Source organism: Rousettus aegyptiacus, unplaced genomic scaffold, assembly GCF_014176215.1.
Source record: "Rousettus aegyptiacus isolate mRouAeg1 unplaced genomic scaffold, mRouAeg1.p scaffold_m13_p_14, whole genome shotgun sequence".
Lineage (NCBI taxonomy): Eukaryota > Metazoa > Chordata > Mammalia > Chiroptera > Pteropodidae > Rousettus > Rousettus aegyptiacus.
Window position 1 is genome coordinate 38,495,812 of NW_023416289.1, and position 13,155 is coordinate 38,508,966.

Here is a 13,155-nt window from a genome sequence, read left to right on the forward strand (position 1 = left end):
AAATCCGCTCTCAGTCGCAACCCCTTTAAGAGGCTTCTGCTGCTGCCAAAGCCTCTGTCTCACTTAGCCCCTGAAACCGGGCAGCCCCGTGTCCTCATCTTGCCTTACTTTCTGCCATTGCAGGGATTTTCCCTAGTTGTATGGCTTGCACATCTAGATCCCAGGCGATTTTTCCCGGCTGCTGCTCCTTGCTTCCATCACAACTTTGATTTGGGCGCCATTTTTTTCGTTCTATAGGAGAATTTTTAATAACAGTCCAAAAGTGGAAAGAAGCAAAACCTCCACCAAACAAAAAAATGGATAAGTAAACTGTGGATGGGTACTCAGCAATAAGAAGTTATGAGGCATTGATAAGTGTTGCAACATGAATGACTTTTGAAATATTTTACTACCTGGAAGAAGAGAAACATAAGGTCACATCTAGTATGACCACATTCATACAGAATGCCCAGGAAAACTATACCCATCAATGCAGAATGTAGCTTAATGCTTTCTTTTGGATGGGGGTTAGAGTATAAAATAACTCCCGTAGGGCATAGGATTTTCTACGGGAGGTGGGGAAGGTGATGAAAGATGAAAGCATTTTGCTTGGAAAACATTGTAAATATACTAAATCCCACTGCACTGTACACTTAAAAATGTGTGGATTTTGTTTTATGTAACTACATCTCAACAAAAAACAATCCAATCTCTTCACATTTAATTCAGAAAATAGTTTGAATTCATAGACCATGGATAGCAGTTTCAGTGTCCATTGTAGTAATAAAAGGAAGATATAATGATGATACCAATGATAACAGCAAGAGGGGAGAATTAGGGGGAGATATGTTTTTAGGTCATTGCTTGAAGGTCTTGACATCTGTATGATTTCCATCTTACATGAATTTTTTGGTGATCACAAAGTTGTACATTTTTGGTAAAGTTCATCACATTTATTACATCTGAATGGTTTTCCCCTAGTAAGAATTGTTATCTTTCCAGAGGCTTAAACAGTCGATAAGCCTTGCCATAATTTGTGTGGTTTCTCTTAAGGATATATATTCATATATCAAGTGTGAGCCCTCGTTACAGGCTGTGTGAGCCCTGATTACAGGCTGTGCAACATACATATATATTTTTTTAATGCCTACAGCACCTGGTATTCCTAGGTGGTTCCCCATCCAAGTACTAACCAGGCCTGACTCTGCTTAGCTTCCGAGATCAGACGAGATTGGGCACGTTCAGGGTGGCATGGCTGTAGACCACATACATAAAGTTTATCTCAATCATATCTTTAACTTTCTACCATAAATTCGCAGATGAATCGCAAAGTTTGGACTTTGAATAAAAGCATTACTACATAAATTAGAGGGGTTTTTTTCTATTCAGTATGGATTTTCTGATTTCTAGCAAGGTTTGCAAAACTTTGGATAAAAGTTTGGCCACATTCCTTAAGTTTGTAAGGTTTCTCTGTAGTATGCATTCTTCAGTAATGTACAAGGTTTGAATGTTGATGAAAGACTTTGCCACACACATTTGTGTGGTTTCTCTTCAGTGTGTGTGCTCTGATGTGCGGTAAGGTTTACAAATTGGGTAAAACATTTGCCACACTCATTGCATTTATAAGGTGTCCCCTCGGTATGGATTCTCATGTTTTGTAAGAAGTGCGTGCTCTTTAATGGCTTTGGCACACTCATAATTACATTTATACAGCTTCTCTCCAATGTGTGCTCTTGTGACTACAAATGTGTGAACATATGGCAAAAGCCCTATCACATTCATTACATTTGTAAGGTTTTTCTCCTGTATGGAATCTCTGATGTACCATTAGGCTTGATCTTTGGATAAAACCCTTGCTGCACATTTGACTTTTGAGTGGCTTCTGCCAGTACGTAATTTCTGATGCATTGTCAGATTTCCATATAGGGTAAGAGCTTTGCCACATATTACATTTATAAAGATTTTTACAGTATGAGATGTATTGTGACTCCTAAGTTATGAATGTTGGATAAAATCTTTACTACATTTAGGACACTCATAAGGTATTTCTCCTGCATAAATTCTCTCAACACTGCACTGGTGTGAACATGTATGTTACATTTATAATTACTCAAAATATAACATCTATAATGAATATGCTTTTCCTCCTGTATGACATCTCTGATATAATATAAGATTTGACTTTTGAGTAAAACCCTTGCCACACACATTACATTCGTGTGACTTCTCTCCACTACGTAATTTTAAATACTTAGTGAAGTTTGCAAATAGAATAAATGCTACGCCATACTCATTACATTTGTAAGTTTTTTTCCCCTACATTATGAATTCTCTCATGATTCGTAAGATGTGAGCTTCTGCTAAAAGCCTTCCCACGGTCATTCGTCAGATTTTTCTCTTGTGTGTTTCCTTGTAAATGTGTAGGTAACAAAAGATATTTTAAAATCTTCCTATCTTTATTACAAGAGTTTTTGACACTTAGAGAGATTCTTCGAAATGATGAAACCGAGCAATCATTGGTGATAGTCTTCTCAGATTGATTGCATTCATTAGTTTTCTCCTCATTTTGTACTCTCTGCAGATCCCGCTGGTGTGCTTAAACTTAATCCATGTCTATTATCTAAAAAACTTTACTTATTTGAAGCACTATTTTTGTCGTTGTTGTTTTAAGAAAATCCTTGCAAATAGCTTGTCCTGCATGAAATACTGGTGTATTTCTTACAGAAAGAAGAGGCATTCTACATAATATAAACAACTCTTTTCTCTTCCCCCAGAGAAGATGTCCAGGCCCCAAAATAATACTTTCTTTTCTTTCGCTAATAGCTCCCTTGCTCCACCCCCACTTTCTATAAAAACCTTCCATTTTTGTACAGAACACTCTTCTAGAGCCATGCCACTGGATTCACAAATTGCTTAATTAGTCAACTAAATCTTCAAATCTACTCTGTTGAATTTTGTGTTTTAACATCTGCAATCTAAAAAGTATCCTGTTCCTCTGAGTTCTGTGAGCCTCTCTAGGAAATTAATCAAACCCAAGGAGGAGGAGGTAGGAGCCTCTGATTTTAGCCAGTGGGTCAGAAGTACAGGTAACAACCAGGACCGCTATTAGGCACCCTGAGTTGGAGGGTGTCGCAGAACCTCCAATTTGTAGCTAGTGAGACATTGGCAAAAGTAACGGTCTGGGCTTCCAACTGGCATCTGAAGTTGGGGGTAAGGTGGGGACACTTTTGTGGGATGAACCTTTAACCTGGGATATCTGATGCTGTCTCCGGGTAGGTAATATCAGAATTGACCTGAATTGTGGGACACCCAGCTGGTGTCCCAAGAATTGCTTGCTGCTATGGAGGGTCCCCCACCAACACTGGAATTGGTACCAGAACTTATTTACATTGGTACTTTAATGTCCAAGAAGTCCAATGTCTTTGGATGTCAGTTCTGAAAATGTTTTTACCCTCCAGATTTTTATCTCTGCCTTTGTGCCCGCTCTCCTTTTCATCTCCTTTGTTCCTTTCTTTGTTGAAGGGCCCAGGGCCTGGGGTTGCTGGGATTTCCTTGGTTATACCTTCTCCTTCTTGTTGAAACCCAAAGGCCCCACCCCCACACTTCGTGGTGCATCATCTGGTCTTCACCATGAGTCCAAAAGCCCGGAAGTTCTTGCACATCTGGGGTTGAAGAGGAGGGCTAAAATGAGTCAGCGTCAATCACAGGAAGCTTTCAAAGGTTGATGTTAGTGTTAAGAGAGAGCAGGTTTCCCCTCTTGACATGTTGTCTAGGCTCTTGATGTCTCAAAGAAAGAATTAAGCAAGATACCGAACTACAGCAGTAAAAAAAAAAAATGGCTTTATTGGAATGGAGAATAAAGAGACAGTACACTTCCAGACGTGGAAGCGGGTCCAAGCAAGTGAAGTGTGGTTCGAAGGCCCAGTAACAAAGCCTTTGGGGTTTTTATTCCTATTTGCTGTGTGTGGTTACTTTTCTTAGAGGAGTGGGCTTTCTTGATGTACTACTAAGATTGAAAGGACTAAGTGACCCCTCATTGCTTTCTCCACATGTAGTTTCCCAGAATTCAGTATGTTATAATGATATTAATGAACTTCCAGGCATATACATCATATTATAATGATGGTATGATGAGTCTCAGGTGAGTTGAAGGTCATTGTGCAGGTGTAAGTGATGTAATATAAGATTTGACTTTTGAGTAAAACTCAATTTGAGACTGTGTTATTTGTCGTTGGATGATTCAGCAGCCTATTGGAAGTCATTATACGATAACACGGTTTTCCCACATTGACTGTTTCTTACATAAGGACAACTTACTTATAAAGGACTACATCTGACTGTTCTATAAGCTCCATTAGAAATACAACTTAAATTAACAAAATATAAAGGCAGTGTCTGTCCCCCGATGCCCAATGTTCTTTGGAGTTCCAGCGTTTTCACAGGCACCACCTGGGGAAACTCTGACTGATGGGACACAGCTGCTGCTGCCCCTTCCCCTCCTCAGGCTTTTAGTTACTCCTCGGTCGCGTGAGGCTTGAGGCCCTGTCTTCGCTCTACAGTCACTCCCCTGGGTAGCAAGAGATCAGAAGGTCTTCACAGAGGAAACCCTTGTGGACACTGGCAACCTGTCCCTCGGACTCCTCTGAGATGTGAGGACTCTGACCAGCACGCGTAGACTTCTCTGGACGGATGGAGGCAGGAGCAGTTGAGATTTGGAGCTGTGCCATGCCTTGTCTCATCTCCTGAAGACCGTTCTCTCCAGCTGGCCTGAAACAGTACTGGATGGTGGGAGTTGGGGACAGCGCTCAGATGAGGTGAGTTGGATGGAGCCTGAAGGTCAAAGTAGGACATCAGGGTTAGTGTCTTCCTGGTCACTGGGGTGTGTGTGGATCCACGCCCAGGTAATTGGAGGAAGCTGAAAAGCCAGATAACCCCCAGACCAGATCTCTGAGAACTCAACTTGTAGAAGAGTCTTGCTTTTTGGTTCTGGCAAGTCTGGACTGGTACCTTGTAAGACCTCTCGACACATTCCTGGATGCTGAATTTCGAGCGCTAGCCACATTTTCAAGTGGCAGACTGTGTGGGGGCTTTGAGTCCACACATGGATGTTTGGCTTCTGCCTGGGGATTACGGACAGGACCCAGGACTAGTGTCTGCTGGCAGACTGGGGAACGTCACAGGAGAAAACATCAGTTCTGCTGGCTGTGGACTTGGCAACGGGAGGTGGGTCCTGGAAGAAGCTCTTTAGAGCTCGGTGGAGCACGCCAGTAAAGTTCACCTCGCATCCTTGGGCTGATCCACACTCAGTTCACTGTGTAGGGCAGGATGACATCCTATCAGGTGTCTTGACCAGTGGCCGCCCTGTGAGAACAGGGCCTGCGACAGCTCTCTTCTTGGTCATTTGAAAGGGCGTTGGCCTGGTGGGGTGCTGTGGCAGAAAGGACCTCTATGAGGCACCTCAGGGGTCAGAATTATAAAACTGGATTCAGTGAAGGACTGACATTCAACCCTATCATTATAGAAACATGGAAATGATAAAGAACTTAGCACAAGGGGAAAATGGCAGCCTACTATGGCACAGGAAAATAAAGACTAGGATTTTCTCTACATCAACTGGAAAAGAAAAACAACTCAATTTAAACAGACAACACACATGAAATTAAATTTCAGAGAAAAACACATGCAAATGATCGCTATTCACTTGCAGAGATACCAACTTCAGAGCCGGTCAGGGGAAAAATTACAATTCCAGTAGAAATTTTTACCTATGGGATATAAGAATTCAAACTTTCCATACATTGTCTGTTATTAAGATCAAGAGAAAAAACATTCCCCTGCCCAATGTGGAGAGTGTGAAAAGGAACTATCCATTTAAATGGGAATTTTGGAGTATTTACAAAAATTTAAAAGATGCCTTATTTTGATACAGCATCATAGACGGCATCAGATAAAATACTTTGCATATGTACAGAAATGCCTCCACTAGCATTTGCTGGCTTGCACAAGACAGCACAGAAAATTGAAATGAAGAAACTACAATGTGAAAATACACAAACAAGATTCCTACAGGCCAGCCTGGATTTTGACTTAACCCCGTGCTTTTAACTTAACCCCACGCACCAGTGGAGCACAGAAGTGAAGCAAAACAGATGGAGGAGACAGACAGAACAGGGATGGGTCAGGTTGCCCTCAGGAGGCACATGATTCGGGCGATTCCTCCCAGGTCCTCTGCTGCTTCTCTTGGATGTGGAGAGAGGACTGTAAACTGACAAGGTCCTTGCAATCCGCGAGGTCAACGAAGGGTTACCTCGCCTTTGCAAACTCCTTCTGAGAACAAGACAGTACAAATGTAGCCACAGGCAGATAAATGAGAAAATGAGCCTAGGAGAAGTAGAAGAAACAGTGTTGCTATGCTTTAGAGAAACTGCTTAAGCCAGCAGCAATGGTATGTTCTTGTATGAAAGCAGCCTTGCAAAAATAAAATGTGCCATTGTCCATCATCGGTGAACAGTGGACCTGCTGACCCCAGCTTTCTGTCTTCTTTCTTTTCTTCATCTCCCACTCAGGTACGTTCTCCATTGCCGCACTGGATGTGGCAGGACTTACTACTTGCTGGATGTGGAACTTGGGGCCTCACAAGAAATTTCTATTCTAGATTATTTTTCTGCTGCTCTTCTTGCCTACAGAACAAATCAAAAGTCAAACCTTCCCTGATGCCCTGGATCTTCCTGTCCACTGGGAAGCAAGTACACCCCTGGAGCCCAGCCCCAGCCCTTGCTTTGGGGTGAGGGAGGCATTAAAGCCCATGTGAACTCTACAAAGGTAACTCCTTCCATTATCTGAGAGGCAGCCCCCATTTGCAGGAAGGGCCTGGCCTCCTCTTCTGTGGTTTCAGCATTTGATACTCATTTAGATTATGCTGCTTCTCTGCCTGCCATGTGCAACACCCCACAATATTCCCTGTTCCAATCCCTTAGTGATGATCAAGACTCAAATTAGTTGAGTGGTAACTCCTAGAAGGTGTGTCGCTCTTGTCTACTTCTCTCGAGTCTCCCTGCTTCTGCCTGAGATGGCTACACAGAAGAAGTGGAGGTGAGACACCATCTCCTGAGATTCCATTACCCAGGGAACATTCTGACCCTGAGCTTCCTCACCTCTCTCTTGGTTCCTTCTCTCTGTCAGTTTTGTTGAAGGACCCTGGATTCTGGACCTCTTGGACCTTCCTGAGTTTCAGGTCTCCTTCTTATCAGAAACCAAGGGCTGAGGGGCAAGGGCTCCACCCCAGCATGTCATGGGGCACCTCCTGCTACTGGCCCTGTGCCCGAAGGCCCCGCGGTTCTTGCACTTCACCTGTGGGTAGAGAAGGAAGGTCAGTGAGTTGGCGAGATCAGAGGCAGCTTTCAAAGCTTAATATCAGGACAGGCATTTGGAATTGGATATCACCTTGGTGAAGAGGACATACACGTGTGGCCCATTAGTTGCCAGAAAATTCACGATATTGTGGTCCTGCCCAGAGACCATTTTAGAGAGGGATCCAGGAGGAAGGAATTTAGTGTCTGAAGGTGATGATTATGAAATGGGTTTGAGTATAGGACAAACATCAAGCTGAACGTGACACTAATAAGGAATAAGGTTGCTCCCAGAGTATCTGAATGGGCCGATCGGCCAGGTGAGGACACCACGAACGAGGCCAGCCTCAGACACCTAAGAACACCTGTTTCAGATACAGATGTTTCCTTGTTTAAACCCACTCTCTGGGGGCTGTGCAGACACCCTGGTTCTTGAAACATCCAAGCCTCCACTTGCTTTGGCATCCTCCTGTTCTGTCCTTCTGTTCCGGTGAGGGAGTCCTCGCCCCACTGATCCCTTCTGTGGCTTCTTCAGGTTCTGGGCAAGAGGAGACCTTTGTGACTGAGGGGTGTGTGATGACCTGCCATCTGCCTCATGTCTTTGGGCTTCTGGTTGTTCTTTCTCGGAAACTGACTGCTGGATTTCCTAATCACAAGAAATGGACAGGATAAAATTATGAAGACAGAGACAGCAGTCCTTCATACCCTGCCTTCTCTGAGTAGGTATGGGAGGGACTTACTGAGCACTAAATTACACCCACAACGAGTTGGTTTTCTCATGAATTGATGTCACGTCGTGTTCCGTTTTGTGATCTTCTCCCATCCTTACTTACTCCCAGGATAGGACATTGCCTAGAAAAGACCACTTGGTATATAAATGGTGAAATTAGATTTGCACCCCTGAATGGTGAATGAGATTTGCCTGATTCCGGAGACTTTGCGATGCCAGGACTCCTTGTACAGTTCCTCCCTGAGAATTTCAATGTATTTTAGGACTGAGCTCTGGGTTTTTGCCCAGCTACTCCTCTGCAGTCTTAAAGCAACTACCAGGATTTATCAAAGCCAATAGAAGGCGGCCAACAGCTATGCAATTTTTCACCCACACATTTCTAGAAAAACCACAATTTTCAAAGAACCAATTCTTACTGAGAAAACCCACCAACTCCTCTGACGAAGCCATGCAAAGATTTGATATTTTAGCTAACAAACACCTGTGAAATTTCATACAGGACCCCTATAAGCACATACCAGTTTTCAGCAAAGGCATGCCAAAAGCCACAGAGGGATAGGAATGATGCCTGTGCAAGCTCACATTTATGTGCAAATACGGAGATGGCAACTCACAAATAAACGCCTGTTATGGCGAAGGACACACAATTCAGAAGCCTCCTGGATGTTGAGGCAGAAACCTACAGCCCACACCTGTGGCCTATAGGGACTCCCTCCAGCCCTGCCCACGTGACCCCTTGAAAGCTGTCCTACCCCTCCTTCTGGTCTCCATATCTCTGTGAAGCTGTGTGAGGCTGGTCCACCAATGGCCAACATTTCCCCTTTGCGACACAGCGGGCACTTGGGATCATTTCCTGGGTCCAGAGGAAACTGTAGCAGAACCTCCACAGCAGCAGCAACTATCCATTTCTCTGTCATCGTGTCGATCTGTTAAGAAAGAGAATCGAGATACAATCAGAGGTCTGCACACAGGAGGAAGCCTTGTGATGACATAAAAGACAAACCCCCACATCGTTGAGTTCTTTAATGCCATGCTAAGCAGAGGATAATGGTTCCTCTGCTCTAGTCCCACAGTGAGTGTGCTGATGACCTCCAGTGGCATCGAGGGGTGAGAGCCGAGTGCTTATGGAATGTTGGTGGTGCCCAAGTGGGAACTGAGGCCACGGCAGCTACATACACCCCTGTCCTTCTGATCATTGCGTGTCCATTTAATTGTCCACGTGTCCATGTTGTTAATCATTCGATTTCGCCCATAGTCACGGGAGAAGAACCTCCCTCAGCCCTGACTAGGCCTGGAGTCCATCTCATTCCTCTATGTGTGACTTGCCCAGCATCTCCCATGCTGACATCTCTGTGGAATCCCAAGCTGCGCTAAGAATCCTTTGCCTTGTTCCAATGAAAGCGTGTCGGAGTCCATCAGCGTTGGTTCTGTCCCAGGGATTCTGCTGCCCTCTGGAGGGTAGAAAAAGAATCTCTTGGATTCTGCCTATCCCTGGAATCCCCCACACGCGGGATGCAGTCAGTTCCCACCTCTCTTTTCTTCTCACCATCTCATCTCACCTGTTACCCTTTTCTTCAAACCATAGCTTAACATCCTTCTACCAGCAACGGTACCAACCAGAGTGAGAAATAAATCAAAAGATTTAACACTCTGGGTATATAAAAAAATGTAGATTCCTTATTTAGAGAACTTTAATAATATATTATAAAACACTTGGGAAAAGCGATTATGTAACTGGTGTGATAATAACATTCAATATACTAGGACACTAGATAATTTACAATCTATAGCCCCCCTTTCCATGATTTGATAAAATTAGATATAACTATTATTAACATCTTTTTAGTATTTTTTGAACTATGGAATTAAGTATTTTTTGAACCATGAAATACATTCCTGGAAATTCCTGAAGTTAAAAATAAAATTTAAGTGGAAATTACGAAGAAGAAAATAAAAGATAGAAGCACTTTATGTCAAAGTGCAGGACTGAGACAAAACCTGAGTTCAGGGCAAACTTCTTAGTCTAAATTGAAATATTACAACAAACCTAAAATCTATAGGGAATGTTCACTGAGAAAAAAAGATTCAGAAAAGTAAAAGATTACTGCAAAAGGAAGAAAAAGATGGCATTGATTAATCAAAAATAAATAGGATGTGATGGAAAAATAAATAGAAGAGTTCAGGAAAATATATCATGTCCTTGAAATCAAGAATAAACACATTACCACAGGCCGTCACACAAAATAATAAAATTTATCATAATAGATTACATCACGAAAAAGAAAAGGCAATTTTACCATAGAAACGGGAAAGAAACTGTCTTGGAATGCTATGTCTGATCTGGGACAAACATATTTGAAAGTCTAGAATAAAGTGTGCTTTGCTCTTCAATTTTTAAATGACCAAAATCGAGCAGTGGGGAAGCACTTATTAAGGTAGAATCATGCCTGCCTCTGTGGTAGACTGGGGACTCCCCCGTTGAGGTGCTGCTCTGTTTTCTTTATGACTTTAGGGTCAGCGTCCTGAATTTCAACAGCTCCAAACAAGTTCTCGTGGATACGCTGGAATACAAGAGAAATCAATAAATCGCAGTTTTTTAGACCTTAATGTGTTTTAATAGCAAACTTACAGGAATAGCACAGAAGAAAGACAACACCAAAAATATGTGCTTGCCTGTAGGACAACTCGGAAAAGTATAGCGAATGGATGGAATCTGCCCTAAGATAAAAATTTTACAGACACCATTTAGCTGCCGTCAATAAGAACTTTACTTGTTTAAAAAAATTCAAATGCTGGCTTTGTCCAGAAAGCTTTAACAGGGCTATGTGGTGGTAGGGTATAGAATGGGACTTTGAAGCCCATATCAGGGAGTGTTAATTTGTCCCCGAGGCTGTTAGGGTAGTGGCGCCAGGGCTTTAGGGTGGGCCCAAGTCAGTTGAGCATCTGGATTCTAACTCAGTCGGGAATCTGGATTCTTGTACCAGGCTGAGAAGTTCTCAGGCAGACGTCTGTTTAGCCCGCCCTCCCGCCAACCCAACATCCCCACCTCTTTGGTATAGGGGCACCGACTCACATCTGGCTACTTCCCGCTCACCAAGGGCGAAGAGGTTGGGAGTCTGAGGCCGGGAGGGACTTCGGTGGGGAGGCAAGCATATGAATGTAAAAGCAGCTGGTTGAGCGTGACCTGGGAGACTTCGCGGATGCGTTCCTGAATGAATCGGAGTACACATGGGGCTATCATTAGTAGCATACAGAGGAGAAGGACAGGCCCTAGAATTGGTGCAATTATGGTAATGAGAGTGGATCTCCACCAAGAGGGGAGTGCCTTGTCCTCTCGGTGGGACTGGTGGAGGTCCTCACTGAGCTTAGAAAGGGTATTTACATTAGTTTCTACTAAGTGTGATTCATTGATCTAGTAGCAACATTCTTCTCTAAGGAAGAGACAGGTACCCCCTTTATCCGCTATCAGAAGGTCTAGGGCTCTGCGATTTTGTAAGGCTACCTGAGCTATGGAGGTGATTTGGCGTTGGAGTGAAGCTAGGGATTGGGCTGAGGCATCTACTGCAAGTTGAAGCTTTTCTGCCAGGTCTCTAGTGGCAGTGATAGAATGGGCTAGTGCACCCCCTCCCAGGCCAGTGGCGACTAGGGAAGATGCCAGGGAAACTCCGACTACTAGAGGGAGGAATATGGCTGGGCGAGGATGGCCGGTGATGGGAGGGGGCGTGTAGAGGATGCGAAATTCTGCCTGACTATACAGGGTGAGCTGGGGTACTAAAGTAAGAGGGAGACAAAGATCAGATGAGTTGGGGGATGACAGGCTTTTTGAGAGAGTCCCGTTACACCAGAAGAAACCTCCCGGAGGTGCCCAGGCATTAGTTGTTTGAGAGGAAGTGTTTCATATGGAGTGGTTAGGAGAAGAATCGCAGAAAGGAAGTTGGGAAGAGAGTGGGTCAGAGAAGAGTGGGATATCTCTGAGTGTCTGGTGTGGCGACGCTGGGGACAGGGTAGGCAGGGAGACGTTGAAGGCTGCAGGTAGAGGAGGTTACTTGGAGGTAGGTGAAGGGTGAAGAGGAGAAGGAGAGACAGAAGGTTGGTGGTGGAGACGGATCCTGGTGGGTCCCAGGGTTTCAACAGACCATGCATCGCGGGGTGGAGCACGCTTCAGGCGAGTAAGGTGGTACCAGCACTGATGACCCAAGAGTTTGGCAGCTGTCGGTAGGGTCAGTATGACGGTGTGTGGACCTAACCACCGAGGCTCTAGTGACCAAGGCTGAGGCTCCTTGAGGAGGACCTGGTCCCCCGGAGACAGCGGATCGATGTCTGAGGAAACTGGTCCGGTAGCTGGGTCTGTTGTAGGGGCTGGGAGGCACGAGTCAGCGAGTTGTCTGAGTAAGCTCTGGAGGAGAGAGAGATAAGGTAAATAAGAGATCGGTGGTGGGGGAATTCCGGGTAGGTCATGGGTAAGGAGAAAGGGCCTCCCGTAAAAGAGTTCAAAGGGGCTGAGACCAGAAGGGGTCCGAGGCGAGGCCCAGAGGTGGGTAAGAGCCAGAGGCAAGAGAGTAGCTCATGATGTACAAGCCTCTAGGGAGAGTTTGGTGAGCTGATCTTTGAGGAGGCCGTTAGCCTGCTCCACCTTACCCGAAGACTGGGGTCGGTGCGGGATATGGAGTTTCCAGGTGGTGTGTAGAGCTTCAGAGACAAGTTGTACTACTTTGGAGACGAAGGCAGGACCGTTGTCTGATTGAATGGTCCTGGGGAGGCCAACACCTTGCGATGACATATTCCAGTAGAGTGGAGGTGACCACATCTGCCGTTTCTTTAGCAGCGGGGTAGGCTTCTATCCAACCTGTAAAGGTGTCAACGAGGGTCAGAATATACCGGAAGGATCGGTGTCTGGACATATGAGTAAAGTCAATCTGCCACTCTTCGCCAGGCTGGTGCCGCGGAGCTGGTGGGTAGCAGCACGGGATCGGATGGCACCTTGGGAAGATGTTTTGGAACAGGTAGAACACTCGACTTGGACCTGTTGAATGATAGATTGGAGAGAGGGGTGATAAAAGAGGGGCTCTAAAAAACGGTATAAAGCTTTAGGTCCAA

At 44.7% G+C, this 13,155-nt stretch overlaps 1 pseudogene; it reads right to left on the minus strand.

The window, feature by feature from the left end:
* Positions 1-1,123: 1,123 nt before the first annotated feature.
* LOC118611517 lies at positions 1,124-1,242 on the minus strand (annotated as a pseudogene).
* Between the last annotated feature and the right edge of the window lie 11,913 nt (positions 1,243-13,155).